Source organism: Nymphalis io, chromosome 18 (assembly GCF_905147045.1).
Source record: "Nymphalis io chromosome 18, ilAglIoxx1.1, whole genome shotgun sequence".
Taxonomy (NCBI): Eukaryota; Metazoa; Arthropoda; class Insecta; order Lepidoptera; family Nymphalidae; genus Nymphalis; species Nymphalis io.
In genome coordinates, this window is record NC_065905.1 from 4984814 (window position 1) to 5005405 (window position 20592).

The 20592-nt window shown below is 30.0% G+C and overlaps 1 protein-coding gene across 1 annotated transcript in view; it reads right to left on the reverse strand.

Annotated features, from left to right (window-relative positions):
- LOC126775541 (uncharacterized) overlaps nucleotides 1-19224 on the reverse strand; it is an 84966-nt gene extending 65742 nt beyond the window's left edge. Inside the window, exon 1 of the mRNA XM_050497558.1 lies at nucleotides 18943-19224. The gene's annotated coding sequence lies outside the window, so the exon portion shown is untranslated. The remainder of the gene's footprint in view (nucleotides 1-18942) is intronic.
- Nucleotides 19225-20592: the final 1368 nt, after the last annotated feature.

Here is a 20592-nt window from a genome sequence, read left to right on the forward strand (position 1 = left end):
ATGTTGGTATGATAAAAAAGCATTTTTTTTATAAATAAACGGACAATGGTAAAATTCTTTTTTAAGCAACATATAATTAAGTTATAACTACAAAACATACTTTATTCAAATAGGCTATTGCGAGCACTTTTGAATTGTCATTTTTCAAGATTAGAATCTAGATTCTACAGCGATAAATCTCCAATAAAAAATCTCAGTAGTTACTGTTTTTCGTCAATCAACTTGCATAGATAATTAAATACCAACAAAACTTTCTTTTACTAATAAGTACCTATACTACAAGTATATATGTCATTTACGTGATTCTGAGTAAGTATCAAAGCATACAATATTTTAAACATTAAAAAAAAATTTAAAAATATATACATATATTGGCAGAATATTTACGCCCAAATAGATACACGAAAAAAATAATATTATTAAGTCCTTCGATCAAAATAAAATTTCAAAAATTAATTGCTTATGAATTATTTTACTAATCATATTAAATAAATCAAATAAATTTTGCTAATCATTTATTATAATAATAATGAATAAATATAATTTAATCATTTGATTACTAAAATATACATTGCAAAATACAATAACTAAAGTTCCCAATACGTACAAAATTAGCGCCAAAATGGACGCTTGACGTGTCACGAAATTGAATATTAAATTAACTGAATTAAATTAACATTTCAATGCAAATATTTAGGAGATGTCAGATTTGTGATGTAATGACACCGCGTTATTGGATAATACATAATAGCCTTCTTTAACTCGACATCTTTATTATATAATGTTTCCTCCTATTTACGCATTTAGAAAGAGATAGATATAAATTTTGGTGTCGATTATAGTAACATGTGTATAATAATTTCATGCGATGAAATATACGATTCTAAATTGCAAATCTTCTGTATAAAGTCCGAATTCATAACTTTACCGTATTTGATTGGTGATATTTAAATTTGATTAGTTTTTAAAAAGTAAAAACCGAAACAATAGTGTTTTTTTTGTTTTGTCTTTCCGTGAAATTGTAGCTGGGTAATCACTCAAAATCAAAGTCAAAAAACTTTTGTCAAAAGTTGCTTCGGTGGTAAGACTTTGTGCAAGCCCTTCACCCAAAAAGGGAGATACCACCACTCATCAGATATTCTACCGCCAAACAGCAATACTGAGTATTGTTGTGTTCCGATTTGAAGTGCGAGTGAGCCAGTGTAACCAATACTAGGAACATTATTTCCAAGGTTGGTGGCGCATTGACGATATAATGAATAGTTAATATTTCTTTTAGCGCCAATGTCCATAGGCGATGGTGTCCACTTACCATAAGGTGGCCCAATCTTACCGACCACCTTCCTTTTTTTTTTAAGTTACGTTTTACGTCGATCGGCGTGCTCCGCCTTGAATGGGTTAACAAGCATGGCTAATTCAGCCATTGTGGAGTAAATAACGGTGAACGAACGTATAGTAAAAATGAGTAAAAACCTAGCATTTCGCCCTAAATTTCACGGCCCCGATCGGTTGATGTCTACGACGTATTTTGACCTTCATAATCACCATATAAGACGTATAATATTATTGTACATTTTATTAATCCGAACCGAGTTATTGGAGCACGATGCTTTTATTGTTATTTATTTCAATTTCTCCGCCGCAATATAAGTGTAGTTGCCTATATCGATTAAATGTAGGTAAAAATTTTCAACCACAATCTCAATTTCCTAGTTCTTAGAAGCGTAAATTCCATTTGCACATACCTAGACAGTCTTATAATGCTTAGGTATTAGATGAATGTCAGCATATAAGTAATGTGGATTAAATCCAGTTTTTTTTCCTATCTTTGACAATGGCAAAACGAAATGTATATTTAAATAAGGTCTATTATTATTTACCGTGTTCAACATCGTCCGTATGTATAATAATAATAAATACAAACATCTATATATAAAGAGTTTAGGTGCTCTATGCCCATTTCTGTACCCCTGACAACGGGTATGCAAAATTTAATGATGATCGGTTAAGTAGTTAAGATGTGAGTTAGTAACAAACATACTCACATTAACAATAAAGTATGTGTGTGTATAATACACACGTCTAACCTAAAAAAAAAATTTCCTTGGGTTATTTTAATTATAACAAATACGTCCAACTAAGTCTATTTTAAATTCGTCGTTCGTATTTTTAAATGACTCGAGAATTTTCCATATAACGAAAATTAGAAAAGTCGTACATAGACAAGTCGAAAAGATTTATAGCAGTTTTGACATTTAACAAAAATGAAATCTATCCATTAACGAATTCAAAAATAATGCTGTCTTCTTCTTTTGGATGTCAAATCAATAATGACAGAAAGAGAGAAGTTTAAGTGTTTTACAAAACAGTCGCTAAGCAACGTTTATAAGTGAGTCTTTAAATAGATTTTTTACAGCTCTATAAAAATATAACACCGTACAATTTTTTATTTATTAGTTATGATTAGATACATTGTACATATTCATTATAAATTTTGAAACGAATTCACTTATGGCACAAATTAAATACGATTAGAAAGATAATATATGTTATTAAACATTGAAACACATATATAAGCACCTCAATATTATCATCGCATATAGATATGTAATGGACGTTTAACTGCGTTATTATATATAGAAAATAATCGTTTAGATCGACAATTTATTACTTTCACTTGTATATCAATTTCAATCCGGTTTAATGTCGAATAACTGAAGTTTTAATCGGAATTTAAGCAGGTAGTCTAGTAAGTAGTAAGTCAGGATATCTGCTATAAAATATAATGTTTTTTTAATATACAAATAATTAGAAGATGCTGTGTCGATCCTCGTGGGGAAGACACCAGCCGAGTTAAAAATAAAGTAGAAAAAAAAATGCACTAACAGCTTCGGAATGGTGGAGATTTCAAAGTATCTAGAGGCCTTCAAGCCTTAAAGGGGCCTTGCATCCTTAAGTCGGGGCCTCCCTTCAACATTTTCTCCCTTGTGCCCATTGATATATAAAAATTGATAAATAACAATAAGGGTTTTTTTATATGCTTTTGCCTGCAATTTTTTTATATAAGCTAATAATTGACTGCAAATTGATGAGACTTTATCTATGGGTAAAGGTACTATAAGGTAAATTTGTCCGATTTACTTTCTTCTAAAGACTAACATAAAAATGGATTTAATATCAGCTACACAGATAAAGGTTCCGGTGCAGTGTTGCATTGAAATGAGATATGGCAAAAAAAAACTGAGTTTCTTGCGCCGGTTCTTCTCAAGAGGTGTTTATTTCCTAGTGGTAGATTTATGACAATAAATAAATGTAATTTTTTGACTTTCAATTCTAATTGGTATAGATGTCGCCAAAATGTTATATGAATTTTTTTTGTCACAGTTGGTACGCATAAATGTATAAAAATATAACCTATTTCATATGTAGCCCCTTACCTTAGGGGGCCTTGGTGCACCGCACCGCTTTGCCCACTTGCTCTATAGCTACGCCACTCGTTAATATAACGTTGTTATGTATTAAATCTGTAATATTATTATTCAAGTGCTTATTTAAAAAGAAATGAAAAAGAAACACTAGTAGGTCTACTGCTGTTTCTTCTTGTTGTAAAAAAGTATGGATCTACTTATAATAAATTATTATTGTTTACAGTGTTTACTGGGAACAGTAATATTTATTAGTTTAAATTTTTAATTATATTTTTAAAACTGACATTCATAAAAAGTTTTTATTTATTTATCTGCTTTACTTTATATTAATTAAGATCACGCACTTCATAACATACTTATAACATTGTAAAGAACAAAGGGACGTCAAAATAGTTAAACACCATTTTATTACAACCTCATTTTATTTATTATTTTTTCGTTTTTGTAAAATATAAATAAAATTTTTTTTTTTATGTATTATCGATATTAAAGCGTCCTCGAAATTATATTTTTTATTTAATATTATTTTTATGAACTCTTATTTCGCACATTGGATGGTCTTGAAACTTTTTTAAGGCATTTTACGAAAGCCTTGGTGACGGTGATCGCGATGAAAGTGTAAAGAGGCCTTGCTTTTACTAGTGCAACAATTTTAAGAATAACCTACATACATAACATGTATACATATATGTTTATAATCAACAATCATAAATCTATACTTGATAACTTACTTTATTACTGGTGGTAGGGCTTTGTGCAAGCTCGTCTGGATAGGTACCACTCACTCATTAGATATTCAACCGCAAAACAGCAGTACTTGGTATTGTTGTGTTCCTGTTTGAAGGGTGAGTGAGCCAGTGTAATAACAGGCACAAGGGATATAACATCTTAGTTCCCAAGGTTGGTGGCGCATTGGCTATGTAAGCGATGGTAATATAATAATAATATATTATGATAATAAATGAAGTTTTCTATAAAAAAAATTATGATTAACATTGTAAAAAAACCATTAGTATTGTATATTCGACACACATAAATACCAATTTATTTTTTTTATAATTGTACGCGGGTAAAGGCTTAATTGAATATCGCATTTGCTGCAGCTTGATTTAAGACTGACGTATTTATTTTATGCCAAAGCTCAATAAATTATCACTTATATAACTCTTCCTTATGTATAAATTACTTGTCAAAAATCCTAAACAAAAATAACCTATGGCCTTATTTCAACATCACTCGATAAACATCTGACGTCGATTTTAAAATGTCGCTTAGTTGCTCAAACTGTTTACTTATTCGGCCAACGAACGCGCTAATTCGCGGCGTTTAGCAATCGAGTAGAATTTAGAATTTTCCGTATAACATATCTACATACTCAATGAACTGTGTTGAAATAATTCAAATGACTAATGCTTGTATGCACTTACACTGTTATCTGCAATGACAGAATGCAGTTGTCGCTGGAATGTTTTTATATTGAATATGAGTTTTTTTTTTTAATAATTTCTACATATTTTTTTTCTTCAATTGCAATAATTTGTTTAATACAAAAATGTTTGTTAATGTTAACATTTTCTTATCCTGAATAATTTTAATAGTGATATTCATTTAAAAAAAAGTTTCAATAACATGAAAATTATTTAGTTATTAAATTTATCGCATTCAACCATCGATACAACAAAGTACTATAATTCCGATTTAAAAAAATAAAACAAGAATACATGTCTGTATTTATGAAATACAAAATAAAGTTAATTCTAGTCAATATGTATACCGAACTAATAAGTACTTTAAAATTTTATTTAATGGAAATTGGTCGGAAATTGTCTAGCCTTTACCTGGCGTTTAGAACTTGAGCTATTTCCTATCGTGTTTAAAAATGCACAGAACTGGCTTGATAGACATATATGGTAAAAAATGTAACCTATACCTTAAGCATCTAAGTATAAATGAAATATTTCAAAAATATGTTAAAATGATGTTTATGAAAGTGTTAGTAAAAAGTCGTATTTCGGGAAAAGTAAGCCAAAAGGCCGAGTATAGAAGATTGATGATCAAAAGCCTTACCCTGGTTAAATAGAAAATAATTATATTCTATCTGCTTTTAATGTGGCTGTATAATTTCGATCATTGGAATAAAATTGAGCTGATCTGCTTAAAAATAACTTTTAAAAAAGAAAACACACTTCAACTACAACCAAATATTTTTAATTTAATTACGTATTTGAATATTAAGATATATTTCAAAGCAATTTTCGAAAGTTAACGATTAAATAATTTTCTCTTATTTTAGTGTTCCTAAATTACTTTATTGATAATAATAAAATCTTTATTTTTTAGTCAAGAGATTTACATAATAACAATAAAGTATAAGCGTTGCGATTTTCATTTCAATTTGTTTTAACGATAGCTATTTGGCACCAATTCCCTTGATGGTATTAAGCAAAGTTCGAAGGCACGGATAACACTTTAGCAAACTACCTACCGTTCACCGTTCAAGCACGAAGTCGTTTGCAACACGAAAGGGTAGCTATCCTGGTGTATTAAATTGAAAGAATTGAAAGCATTTTACATCAATAAAAAGAAATAAAATACGATCACTCGTACACATCGAAATGATTTGAAAAATATCCTTCTTAAGAAATTAAAAAAAAGTTAATTATTTTTTCCTTTAGTTGAAGTAAAATGAATCAAAACTATTTAGGTATTTAATATTTTTAAGAAAAAATAAATTATTACAACTCAGGCATAAAAGATTATACATATTAGGCACAAAATACGCGCCATAAAAACTAAAATGATTAATTTATCTGTATCAAACATCTATCAGACCGATCTTTATACAGCCTAAAAACAATTACGGTAATATTGGCTGCTTTATGATAATCTCAGTATACTCAGTAAGTATTTTATTAAGAATTTACAAACCATACATACCTTACGTAATTCATGAATATATTAAATAATATAATAAATAAAACATATCCGTAACGAAATTAAAAAGGAGGTGCACTAGAAACAAAGTCTGTTATTTCGTCTATGGATAGCTATCATTCTGTAATAGCGAGCGATTTCATAATATTCCCCGTTTCACACGAAGCCACCCTATCTACGATATTGAACATGTGATGGAACATTTACTGGAATTATTATTTTTTATTACTCCATTTCGCGAACGCCTTGATATTTCTCATCTAAATCGAATCCATTGCAATCACCAGCTTAATTGTAGAACACGCTCGCTATCACGGTAATTACACTGACAATTGCAAGCTGTCGTTTAAAAAAATAAAACAAACCATAAACGGTTCCATTATTATTCTACACTCGAAATTTGAATAGTTATCAATGTGCTGTAATACTAATGTACAAATTAAAAAAATATTTTAAAATGTTTAACTAAAAAGGCTAAGTTGTCTTAAAATAACCTTAGCATTATCGTATCAAGGGCTATACTGAAATATACGTGCCTGTATTATTAAATTTAGTGGAAAAGTGTGACTGAGAGCTAGCAAATAGTTCATCTCGTTAGAATCTACATTCCGAAACGGTGGATTTACATTTAATATACTGTTAAATGACGATTCATGACAAAAGTCAAAGAGCATTTTCGGCATACGCCGTTATTTTTTGAAATCAATAATTTTATATACTTATATTGTTTTTATATTTTATTTTTAAAGGCAATCGAGCAAATGGTCAACTGGACTGGTTATTACGACGTAAATGTCCTGTCATCCATAGATCCATAATGTGTTAAGTACCTGTAACCATTATTATAGCTCACTCTTAATGATACTCTAGTAGATCGGTTCAAGTCTTCAATTCTTGGCCTTTTGACACTTTCATACACTTTCATACACATGATTTTAACATATTGGACATTTAATGATCTTTTTAATGTCTTTAAAATCAGCACACAGGAGTACAGTCAAAGTATTAATTGGTAACTACACATTTCGATTATATGAATACAAAATAAATTTAGTTTATATAAAAATATAAGATATACATATAATATAACTCTCTTGTTTTCATTATAGGTACAGCTTTACCTAACAACCTTTACAAAGTTTAATTCATTATTTTAATTCCGGAAGCCGAGATGGCCTAGTGGTAAGAACGCGTGAATCTTAACCGATTATCGTGGGTTCAAACCCGGGCAAGCACCACTGAATTTTCATGTGCTTAATTTGTGATTATAATTCATCTCGTGCTTGACGGTGAAGGAAAACATCGTGAGGAAACCTGCATGTGTCTAATTTCACTGAAATTCTGCCACATGTGTATTCCACCAACCCGCATTGGAGCAGCGTGGTGGAATAAGCTCCAAACCTTCTCCTCAAAAAGAGGTGCGGAGGCCTTTAGCCCAGCAGTGGGATATTCACAGGCTGTTACGGTACGGTTTAATTCCGGTTCGAAGTGTGAGCGAGCCAGTGTAAATACAGGCGCAACGGACATAACAACTTATTTGCCAAGATCGGTGGCGCATTGGAAATGAAAGGCAAAAGGCAAGGTATTTCTTACATCGACATTGTCTATGGACGGTGGTTACCACTTACCGTCGGGTGACCCATTGGCCCGTCCGCATAATTATATAAAATCTAGTCGCATAACAATAGCTACTAAAACAAAGCGAATACAAAACTTGTATCCGCATTTAATAAAAGAAGATGTACTGCAAAATAAAATAAATTGCAGAGACAAGTAATACAAAAGAAGATCTACACATATACTAAATGTCAAGGTGAACTACAAGATGGCGTTATCCAAAATAACAATTGCGAATCGAACCTTATAAATAAGTGTTCTGTACATTATATAATTAATTAATATGTATATATATATATCTAAAAAAATTAGGCAGACTGACAAATTGACACTGACAAATGAACGTTAGAAATATTAACCATTCCATAAATCGACAATGCGTCAAGTAGTTCCTAAGAACTACGATGTTTTTTTTTATTGAATAGGAAGGTCGAGCATATGGGCCACCTGATGGTAAGTGGTCACCAAACGCCCTTAGACATTGGCATTGTAAGAAATGTCAACCGTCGCTTATAGCCAATGCGCCACCTTTGGAATTAAGATTTTATATCCCTTGTGCCTGTAATTACACTCACTCACTCTTCAAACCGGAACACAACAATATCAAGTATTGCTGTTTTGCGGTAGAATATCTGATGAGTGGGTGGTACCTACCCAGACGAGCTTGCACAAAGCCCTACCACCAGTAAAATGTTACGTCGATTGTCCCTTGCCCTTCCAACCGCAACACAATAACACTAGGTATAGCTGTTTTATAAATATGTTACAATTGTGCGGTACCTATCCCACCGGGCTTGCACTCGTAATAAACACACTTAATTTTCTATCGGCAATATTTAGTCAATCCTTAATTGATATATTCATTACACCATGCAATTAAATCTTATCTTGTTATAAGCATTGCTCAAAATAACGTTCCAAGTTCAAATTTCGTAAAGTACATTAAAAACTATTTTTTTAAATAAATATTTTCGACCAGTTCGTTAGAATTTGAATAAGTAAACATTGGTTGGTATAAATTAAAAAAATATATAAAATAAGCCTTATTTTCCTCATTATAAGATCTGATTTGCTAGTTTTTACAGATTATATGACATCATGCATCGTCCTTCGATTTATACCAAATATAATATTGAAGATATATTAACATACACACGCCTTAAAAAATATCTAAAAGCGTTAAAAATAAATAACTTAAACATTTGGATAAATCTTTTAAAATAGCGAGGAGTCGTAAACGAAAAAAAGCACATACTGATTATAGATTATACTGCCAACTTTTATTTAAGGTAAAACATATAAAAACTCTGTTTTATATGTTCTATTACAATAAATACCAACTAAATGACTTCTATAAAAAATAAGATAAAACTTTAGATACACAAAAATAAAAACTGAAAAATATGTTATGTATTGACAATTCTTTGCAAATATTGTCAAAACGCGAACGTCATTTTCTATTATTATTCCATATACAATTGTTGTTAACTATATTATCTATTATATGTATAGGAAAGTTTTAACAGGTGTGAAACTCATATAGATACGTCACAAGTCAAGTACATAGCTACGGTCTCGAAAACTTATTTGTTTTCAATAAAAACAACTTTACTTGTTAGCAATCACACGTTAAATAATAATTTTAATAAATCTATTCCCATAGTAAGCTTATTTTTATCGATTTTTTAGAAGATTTTGATATCATACATATCGACTAACAGCAGCTGTCGCTGTCTCTGATAGTACAATTTATATTAGTTTCGGAGTCAGAGATCCACCAATAGTGCTGCTAATGTAAATAAAAACCCTAGAGTTAGATAATACTGCAAACAAATTGTGTGCATGTATCTTTTGGGTGTGTTAATAAATTTTTATTATTATTATATTATAGCAGCTATCGATCATATTAAGAGCCCGTAAATGTCTCATTGTTGAGCAATGGTATCCTCTCTTGTTGAAGAGAAGGTTTTGACCGTAATTACAGCATTTTAGACTTATATGTACATATATATAATAATAATAATAATCAAGATTTCGGCCACGGCGGCCAATCTCAAGAGGTTAGCCAACTACGCAGGCAATATGCACAAGTGTGTGAGCAAACACAGGTGCTCTCTCTATTCCATAACTCTCATAATCCGATGGGACGGCAATCCGACACGACCGAAAAGAGTTCAGGCGCAGGACCAACGGCTTTACGTGCTTTCCGAGGCACGGGAGTGAATACACTTCCAACTTCAAGACACCGGGCTGCTCCTGAGAATTTTCTTATAGAAAAACCCAATAACATTTTATTGGCCCGACCTGGTAATTGAACCCAGGACCTACGGGTCTGCGGCCTTACATCAAGCCACTAGACCAACGAGACACTCATATATATATATATATATATATATATATATATATATATATATATATATATGCCTGAGTATATATATATACATATATGCACATTAGAAACACGTGCTCTTATGCAAGCTTAACGATGCTTTTCTCGACCAAGTAGGATATAAATTATAAACACATTAATCACTTGTTCACTCTACAGTTAAAATCTCGACTCATACATATTCGCAATTACATTATTAAATTTTATTAAATCGACCTTTTTTTTGCTACAACACAAAACAAGGAAATTGTCTACGATTCGTTTCATTTTTAATCAGAAATTGTAAGAATTAATACTATTACGATAATAATCGTTTTGTTCGAGACAGTGGAATGATTACTTAACATTTAATGTTTTTACACAATACACCTGAGCTTTCGAAAGAAACAACTGCAACAGGCTGAAAATAATCTGCGCGACCAAGCGGAGCAACTATGGGAAATATACTTTCGCTACGATACGTGGTCAAAAACTTTGCAGAAGCGTCATTGTTCCGTCACACTTCCGTCTCGCATGGTCGCTTACGTCTTTGCAATCAATTTTGCCAAATCAATTCTCACTTATAGAACTGTTCTATAAGAAAAAAGCGGAAATTCTTCGGTACATTCAAAATTGAAATTTAAAAATATTGATTCGCTGTTACGAATTTTGAAATATACATATAAATATTGACGAGCCGTTTAACGTTGTTGGTAGATACTTGCCTTTCACGCCGAAGGTTGTGGGTTCGATTCCCACCAAGGACAGACATTTGTGTGCATGAATATGTCTGTTTGTCCTGAGTCTGGGTGTAATTATCCATATAAGTATGTATTTACAAAAAGAAAAATAGTATATGTAGTATGTAATAATGTATGCAAAAGATAAGTAGTATATATAGTATATCAGTTGTGTGGTTTCCATAGCACAAGCTTTGTACAAACTTAATTTGGGATCAGATGGCCGTGTGTGAAAAATGTCCCAGGGTATATATATATATAGAAAGAGAGCTGAAGGAATTCTTCTTTTGAAATTGTCTTGCGCTCTCAAGTAAATATGTGTGCGAAATTTGTTGATAGAAAATTGACTCTTATGACCAATAGTCTCACGATTGTCAAACGTCATAAGATTTCATCTCAGGGTTTATTCTTCTTATATATTGTCAACATATTCGCTGTCTTTGAATAGTACCCATATCGTTAGAATGAAGAAGAAAATAAAATCAATTTTGCATGAAAACAAACATCGATATTTACATTTCACGATCGATTTCAATGTCGAGTTCTGATTTTTTTGTCGCAACCTGTTGACCTACGCTCACGTTTCTGAGCAACTCAATCAAATATTAAAGTAGAAGGATACTCCTATAGATTAAACATCATAACATAATAAATAATAACGTCAATATCAAAGTTAACAATCTTTATTTTCGCATTTAAAATTAGACAAATTCAAAATTTAAGAATTTATAAGTAAATTAAATCAAACCAGCTAACCATTTCATTGATTTTTCACTTAAATAGAATTAAATTATAAAACGGTTGATTTAACGGCTTAAATTTTTTTTTATATTCAAAATATTCTATAATGGCAATGATATAAACAAGAACAGAACAAGTTAATTCGTGGGCTCAAAACATAACGGCCTTTAGAATATGGTAATCGTTTATCAAAACTCGTTATTACAAAATTACAAAAATCATCTTTAAAATTATAAATCGAATAAGTGTTTTTATTTATAACCTACATAATATATCACGAATAAAAAAAACTATAAAATGAGTCAAAGAAGATAACAATAAGCTCTTTTTTTAATTATTTATTTGATGTCGATTGTTCATAACTATATTACTTAGAATATATAAAATAAGCAATATAATATATAACACATATAATATTAATTAATTTGTGGCTCCGGGTTCATGTTCTAAGTTATAATAAATGTATTGTTTTTTTTTTCTTGCAATACAGTTATGAATAATTCAATAATATCAAGACTCGACTGCATAAATATTTAAAAAAGAAGTTCCTGCTGTACAATTTATTCAATTTAATATTTTGATCATTACGAATAATAAATATTTTTTTTATATTTCTTTGGAATATATATATACAACAACAGATCAAGGAGTTAGGATTGAACCCTTAACTTTCACATATCATTCCCGTTCATCTATTATTTCTTTTTTAACTATTATAATGAAAAAAAAGTAATAATGAAAGTTTAATTTAAAAAAAAAATAAGCCTAAGTTTTATCAACAAAAAATATCGTTTCAAGCCACTCAGAAACCGGGTTATTTTAGTTAAATCGTCAAAACAGAAAACGTTTGAATACATTCGTTATTTGGCTATAGCAAAACTACTATTTAAACGTATCCAATATCATAATTATATTTTATTTGATCGTCGATGGTCAATGGTCGTGATCGTAATCGCGGGTCGATAAAGGCTATAATTGATTGTTAAGAATTGAATGTTTTTAGTTGGTAAATTTAGTAACGTTTCGGATGCACACGGAGGATACTGTTTTGTAACAAACTCATATTCCTCTGTAATTGAATTATTTATTACTAGCTTTTCCACCGCGTGGAATTATTATTAAATTCTGTATCACAGGTTTACCAAGCCAGAAAGTTATACTTGGTGGCACAACTCTCTTGTAAAAATGGTGGCGCCAGAAACTGTGCGACTTTTTTCTTGAGTAGAAAAACCGCAAAATAATAAACTAAAAAGAAAGAGCCATGCATAACTTATCTCCCATTTGCCAAATTCAAAATTATTAGCCATAAAAAAATCTATGATTCCTTAGCGTGATGGGAGGTATTGTTATGTAAGAGGGCAAACGGGTAGTAGGTATTCTCACCTCATGGAAAGTGACCAACACCGTTCAGTATTTGTCATGCAACTAAATTATCTACTCATACTTATTAATAATTGAATATAAACATTGAATGAATATGAACATATGTTCTGTTATGTTATGTACGAAGATCAGGTGGCATGAGGCACAAAGCCGGTTTGGTTGGGTCAACACTTTCTCGTGGCGAACGGTTTTTTACCTGATTGATTTGTATATCATAAAGAATTATTTGAAGGCATTATAAAATCGTTAATAATGTTAAGATATTATATATAAATACATTTTTATACATGTCACTTTTATTTATTGTAATATATGTAAAAAGATTCGGGTTGGAATAAGTAAACTGACAAATCTTATAAAATCATTTCGTGTATAAGTATTTTTTTTATTTCTAATAAGCAGGCTAATAGGGCATGACAAATGAACAAACGGCGCACCATATTTACCTTCAAGTATAAATATATATTTTTTTTTGTAAAATTAATTAATCTATTCAGTTATTTCCAAAATCTAAACCCATATTGACGATTTTTTTTATTGTTTAAGACTTTTTGCAATTGTATTGACAAGTTCGAAACATTCACATATTTTTCTAAATGTCATTACTCATTACGTAGATAATGAGAGAACTCACGTATTATAATTCGTTTAAGAATTAACAATCACGAACAAAATACTTATTTAACTTTCTAAACTTAGATGTTTTGACCCTTAAGCCTGTAAATTACAAATAACGAGTGCATTGCAATATATACATATAACTTATTCTTTTATATACTTACAAAAAAATATATTGCAACTTATTTACTATTTTTATTAAAAATAGTAATAAATGTTTAATTGAACAAAAAAATATGTAATTTTCATTCGTTCTTCGTTCAGTCACAATACAGTTTTGAATATAATGGTTTCTTCGGAATCCAGATGTCGAAATAGTTTCTTGTAAAGGTTAAGTAAGCAAGAACCAATGAATATCAATGTTTGTTCGTGATGTTGCTACATTGAATTACTACAAGCCAATATAGAAAGTTTTACTGTATTTTATTTTAAAACAAATTAGGTATAAATGCGGAACTAACTCTTGTCTGTCTGATTGTTATCTCGTTACGAGTACACCAATGATCCGAACGTAATTAAATTTGACGTCAAAGCAGGCTAGAACCTGGAGAAGGTTATATGTATATAGAAACTATGAAAAAAAAACAGAAATAAATGATGCAGATAGAGTCGAGGGAAAAAGCTAGTTTCAATTAACCTAAACATATATTTGAAGTGAATAAAAAAATGTAAGTGTTGTAGAAATAAGAAAACGAATATGTGCTTTGAGTGGTATTAAGCCAGTCGAGTCAGTTAAATATAATATTACCCGTGAATACCAAAAATGTAAAATTTTCAATATTTATTACAAAAGGATGGTGATGTTATGCATTTGTTTATCTCACGCAAACATGGGGTATGAAAGATTTCTGGCCGAGTATCAGACTACCTATTAAAAATTAGCGGTACCCTTTTAATCATGGTTAAATGCCATGCCATCGCTTGTCGGCCCTCCAAATTACATACTAATAAAAAAGAGCCTTTATTGCAGTAACTTTATACAACTTATTTATATACATAAAAAGATACATTACTATTTTAGTGTTCCATAAAGTAAAAATTAAATGTAAATGAAATCAATTCAATTGCATATTATATTAATTATTTATATTTAATGAACTAGAAATCTCAATTCGAATATCAAATAATTAAGTACTAAAGACGGATACGTTAGTTGTTAAGTTAGGTAGGTAGGTATATCTAGACGTCAAATCTTATTCAAAGGAAAGCAAATGAGAATTTAATTTTTTTTTTTCTTAGAATACCAGTGGAAGGTAATTAGTTGTAAAACATTATATACTACTGACAAAATCACTTATTTCAAATTTATGATGCGTTTTCATTGATACAGTTAATAATTTCTATATTTGCAACTGTTTGCAATCCTTATAAAAACATCAATAATTAAACACCATGTTAGCAATTCTTGATGGAAAAATAAAAGAAATTTATATAAACAACACGTGATGTTATTATCCTTTTATGGATACGCAACTTTGGATCATTAAAAATATCAGCCTTACTAATAAACGTTGTTTATAGACGTTGTTTTAGCGAATGATACTTATACACTATTTATTTTTTCATTGGTTTGACATTCGAAAAACGTTTAAAATACGTAGCATTAAGTCACCTAAGTTTAAAAATATTAAAAATATTTTTCAAAACGTAAAACGATTATGTGTATTTAAGCTTTTAATGTTATGTATTAAACATTTAATTTATTATACAAGATATTAATTTCTCGATTTAGAAATAAAAGGCTTTTATTCTTAAATAATAAATAGGAAATGTGTCAAGGTATACAAACTGAATGTGATAATTAACAAAGTCACAAAAATGAACGCGCCACAAATGCTCCGCTCGCGTACAGAACACGAGCGTCGCAGCACGAAAAATTTGGACGCACTCTAAGCACAACCACTACTCATGTTATGTGTAAAATTGGTATGTATAAAATTCCTTCATAATCGGCCAATTAAAAAAAAATAAGAACAATAGTCTGTTGAAATTGAATATGTAAAATACCCGATGTTGGCAGTAATTGCAGCGCGATCGACGCGTATATTGCGCATTATGCTTATACCCTTATATACAAATATAAAAATCATAGCCTACCCTATACAATAACCCAACCCTAATATAAAAATGAAATCTTAAATTTTATTAAATGTATTTTACTTATTTACTATGGAATAAATTAAAGGTATAATATAAAAAACAAAAAAATTATAATTGGAAATTTGGAGGCAGGCCAACCCTCAGTTACTTTTTCTCCAAATTTAACTCCATAAAGATATATTATTATTTTTTCATTTGCATTTTATTACACGAAATACCCTTTGCACTATAAATATAAAATTACTTTTTATTATAAGCTTTACCTCTAACTAAACAACCTAAGCCACAAACTAAGGTAAATCAAAATACTATTATTAATGTCCAGACAGGCCTCCACAAAGATAATTTTATAACGTTGGTAAATGTATTTATTCATTCTCCAACGTAAGTGAGGGGGTTGGTACCCTTGGCCGAATGCCAGATTAAAGTACTATTTCCGTTACAAACTAATTACGAAGTGTAAATTACATCCAGTCGATATATCATTGAATCAATATTTCAATATGATAACATTGATAAGAAGGCCTATATATTTATTTTACTAAAAAACATTGCACAAATTATTAATAAAACGTGAAGTTTTATGAGGTAGTGATAAAACACGTACGTACGTACTTAAAATATAATGGAATTCTTTTCAACAATAACGTTGTATTATAACTACATTATAGTAGCAACTCTGGTCATTGTCATAATATAACATTTTATTATTTATTTAGTAGTTAACAGTAAGCAATAATTCAAATCAAACATAATGTAAATAAAAATGTTTAGAAGCAATTCGTAAATATCTCGTTGCTGAGAACTCCTCTTCAGTAGATTTGCGGGTTGATGAATACACAGTAACAGCCTGTGAATGTCCCACTGCTGGCCTAAGGCTTCCTTTCCCTTTTTGAGGAAAAGGTTTTGGAGCTTATTCCACCACGCTGCTCCAATGCGGGTTGGTGCAATACACATGTGGAACAATTTTAGTGAAATAAGACACATGCAGGTTTTCTCACGATGTTTTTCATCACAATAATCACAAATTAAGCACATGAAAATTCAGTGGTACTTGCCCGGGTTTGAACTCACGATCAACGGTTAAGATTCACGCGCTCTTACCACTGGGCCATCTCGGAACCTCAGTTAGGCCACACGTTAATAGAAAGTTTCAGGTATTTGGGCAGTTAGGATATCAAATTTCTGCTGGTATTATTGTCGTATTCCTATTATTCGTTAGAATGAATTATAAACCAATCCCTAACACACATTAAGCACATTCAGATAGGGACTCTCACTTAATTTAATGCTATGTACGAGTAATACTATGTCAAATCATTTGTAAGTATAATTTTATTCAAAAATTCACGATATTCAAAAATTAACGATTTGAGAAATCGTCTGTTGTATTTATGAATCTGTGGTCCATTGTAATACAGTAATCAAAACGTGATGAATATTAATTTCAATTGTTTGATTAACTATTTTGAATAGGCAATTGACTATGTTTTAGGTTTTAAAAGCTTTAAGTCTGTATATACTTGCGCTGTTTCATTGCTAATCATCTTCACTATCAATAATTTTTATAATATTCGAAATAATATATATGTATAGTTAAATAAAGATAATTAATTAATTGATAATATAGACCAATTAAGGTAAAAAAATTGGAAATCAACGAATGCCTGCATTTCATTACATCCAGAGTTGATTGTTTTGTATATTTAAATAAATAAGAAAGTTTTATTCTTACATATTCTCATGAATTTCTAGTTTAAATATGAATATTCTACTACAAAAAGAAATTATTTCACTTAGAAATCACAAATTACGCATTCTGACCACACAATATTTTTAGCAAAAAAAAAAGTAATTAATAACTAACATACAAGCCCCTAAACGACGATTAACACTAAAAACGATTTGCCTTATAAACTTTTTTTTTTCTCTTTTCTGGCATGTATCTACGCTATTCGAGCGCAAAATATTCTGCCAATGTCACGTATAAAATAGATGACACATATGATATGAGATTATTCGGTTTCAAATTTTGAATCGTTTAATGATGAGGAGTGAAAAATATTTAATTCTACAGTAGATAACTAGACTTATAAACGTTGCTTAGCGGTTTAGTTAAACAGTGATTTCTCTGTCACATATTTATTTGACATTCGCAAGAATTGCTTAACTAATCACAGCCTAAACAGCATTTATAGGTAAAGCTGTATATATGCATGCCTATGTCCGTTATGAAATTATAATATAACCTTATCCTAATTTATAAATTCCATATCAGTCGAATTATTGCGGTTGATAAAATTTAGTTAAAACTAAAACAATTTATTAGTCTTTACTTCTAAATAATATTCGTAGGATATTATGATACATGATATATTTTTAATTAACTTAAAATAAAGATATTTTAAAAAATTATGTTTTTTTTAATTTTGCATTACATATATCTTTTTATATCTTTGATTGATTTTAGTAAGTGGTGTAGAATAATTTAACAAATTGAAAATTGAATACTAGATAAATAATAAACTTATACATATTTGTAAATTAACAGAGTATATTTATATAAATTAGTGTTTTTCTAAAGATATTTTAAAGTCCTATTTATGATCTATAAAATACTAGAACTTATTTTAATTAAAAGTAATTTAATATTTTTGTAACAATTCACTTTTTACCAAAATTTCTATAAATAGAAAAAAATTAAAGCAATTTCATTTATTCTAGCATGATTATGCGCTAATTATGTCTTCTTACTTTTACTTGCTCGTGTACATGCAAATAATGAATTTAATTTGCATAAATTAATTCATAATTAAGTAAGCTATTTTTTAATCTTAAATAAGAAAAAGTCAAATTTAAATAATAAATGAATCAACGAAAAGTTTAATTTCTATACATTCGCAGTTTACAAATTTTGAAATAACTGTCGAATTATTAATCTGTATTTTATCAAAATTTCATCTCAGAAATTTAAACCTACTTATTACGATTTCTAAACTGGTCAATAACATACCTGTTGCGGAAATGCGAAGGGAGAGTCGGCCCGTCCTTCCGGACGTTTTCGAGTTTTCACATTCACTCCTTCAGATTTGTAAATTAAATAAACAATGTCGTGTAAACAACATTGAAAAAAAATAGTCACTGCACTAAATCCAATAACACTTAAAAAAACAAACAAACAAAAAGAAAATTGGCTTAGCGAATAAGTACAGATTTAACATAGCATAGTCAATTTAAAAATGGAATGCTTAAAAAAAATCGAGTCAAAACTGTAGTTAAAAACTCGCGATGGCATCAGCGTGTTCACGCCAAAGAGGTTGGTTATCAACTACAGGTGGAAGGCGAGGCGAGCCGGCGAGAGGCTGGGTGTGTTTCACAGACGTATAGCGCGGAATACGCGATACGTAAATATATAAACGAAAACAAATAGTCTGTATACAGTATACATTGTTTAATATGTAATGAACAACGCCAAATCCTTACTTAACTTATTTTTTTGCAGATTTATAATAATAAAGCAATTGTCTTAGAATTATAGACTAATAAAATTACAAAATATCCATAAAAATAACATAAAATAAACATTTATATTAATTTCGATGCCATACAAATAAAAAATGGACGTATTGCTATCTTTATCTTCCAAAAGAGCTTAGCAGATACGTAACGCGCGGACCGTTACTATATTTGTAAGGGGACGCGTGAATGTACGATGTTCTGCACTATTACAACCTTTACGTTCATTAATTTAAGGTCTGAACTAAGTTTTAGAACTCGAGAAGGCAATGTATGATGCGACGCTAATGTCAAAGTAGCCGGTTTTCCGGATGACCCGGAATTGTACACGATGCAGGTGGGTCGCATTTTAAATTAAAAGAAAATATATTTTTTAAATAAGAAAGGATATTTATGATCGATAAACTTAAGGCTGTTTATGTTTATCTGAGCTCATTTAGGTCTATTAAAAAAATTGACTATTACTGAAATACTTCATTTATAATTCGGTATGTATGAAAATGACAGTGGGAGTACTGTGTATCCAAAGCGCATTAGAGCAGCGTGGCGGAATAAGCTTCTAGCATTCTCAAAGAGAGAAGGTTTTAAGCCTGTGGGACAATTAGGCTGTTACTTTAATTTTGCTTGAATTAGAGTATCTTATTTTCTATGATATTTTATTTAAAGCTATGATCCAACTGTCTGATGTTTTTCTATATTTTTAATTATCATATCTGGGTTTAACGGGCTTAGTCGAAAACCAGTATGCTTTTTATTAATGAATGCTTAAGCTTGCCAACTTTACTTATGGATGTTTTTGTGTCAGGCTCTGGAAAAAGTCATATTTAAATAATAAATGATGACGCTAAGACGAATTTCTAACAAATTCATTTTAACATTTTATTTAGATAAAATCGAACTTGCAACACCATACATTGGCGTCTTGGTTCTTGAAAAAATCACGAATAATGAAACCTTATTGTACACCGTAATTAAATTATTAATTCATTTGATAGTTCGCAGTTAAATGAGTAATGTATAAAGAAAATTTCAAGATATAATAATTAATAGCCCTAACTAATCACTTATGCCACGCTCGTTCATTTCTCAATCAGAGAATCGGAATTAAACGTGGAATTTCGCTTGGGCATCTTTGCCAACATCACGG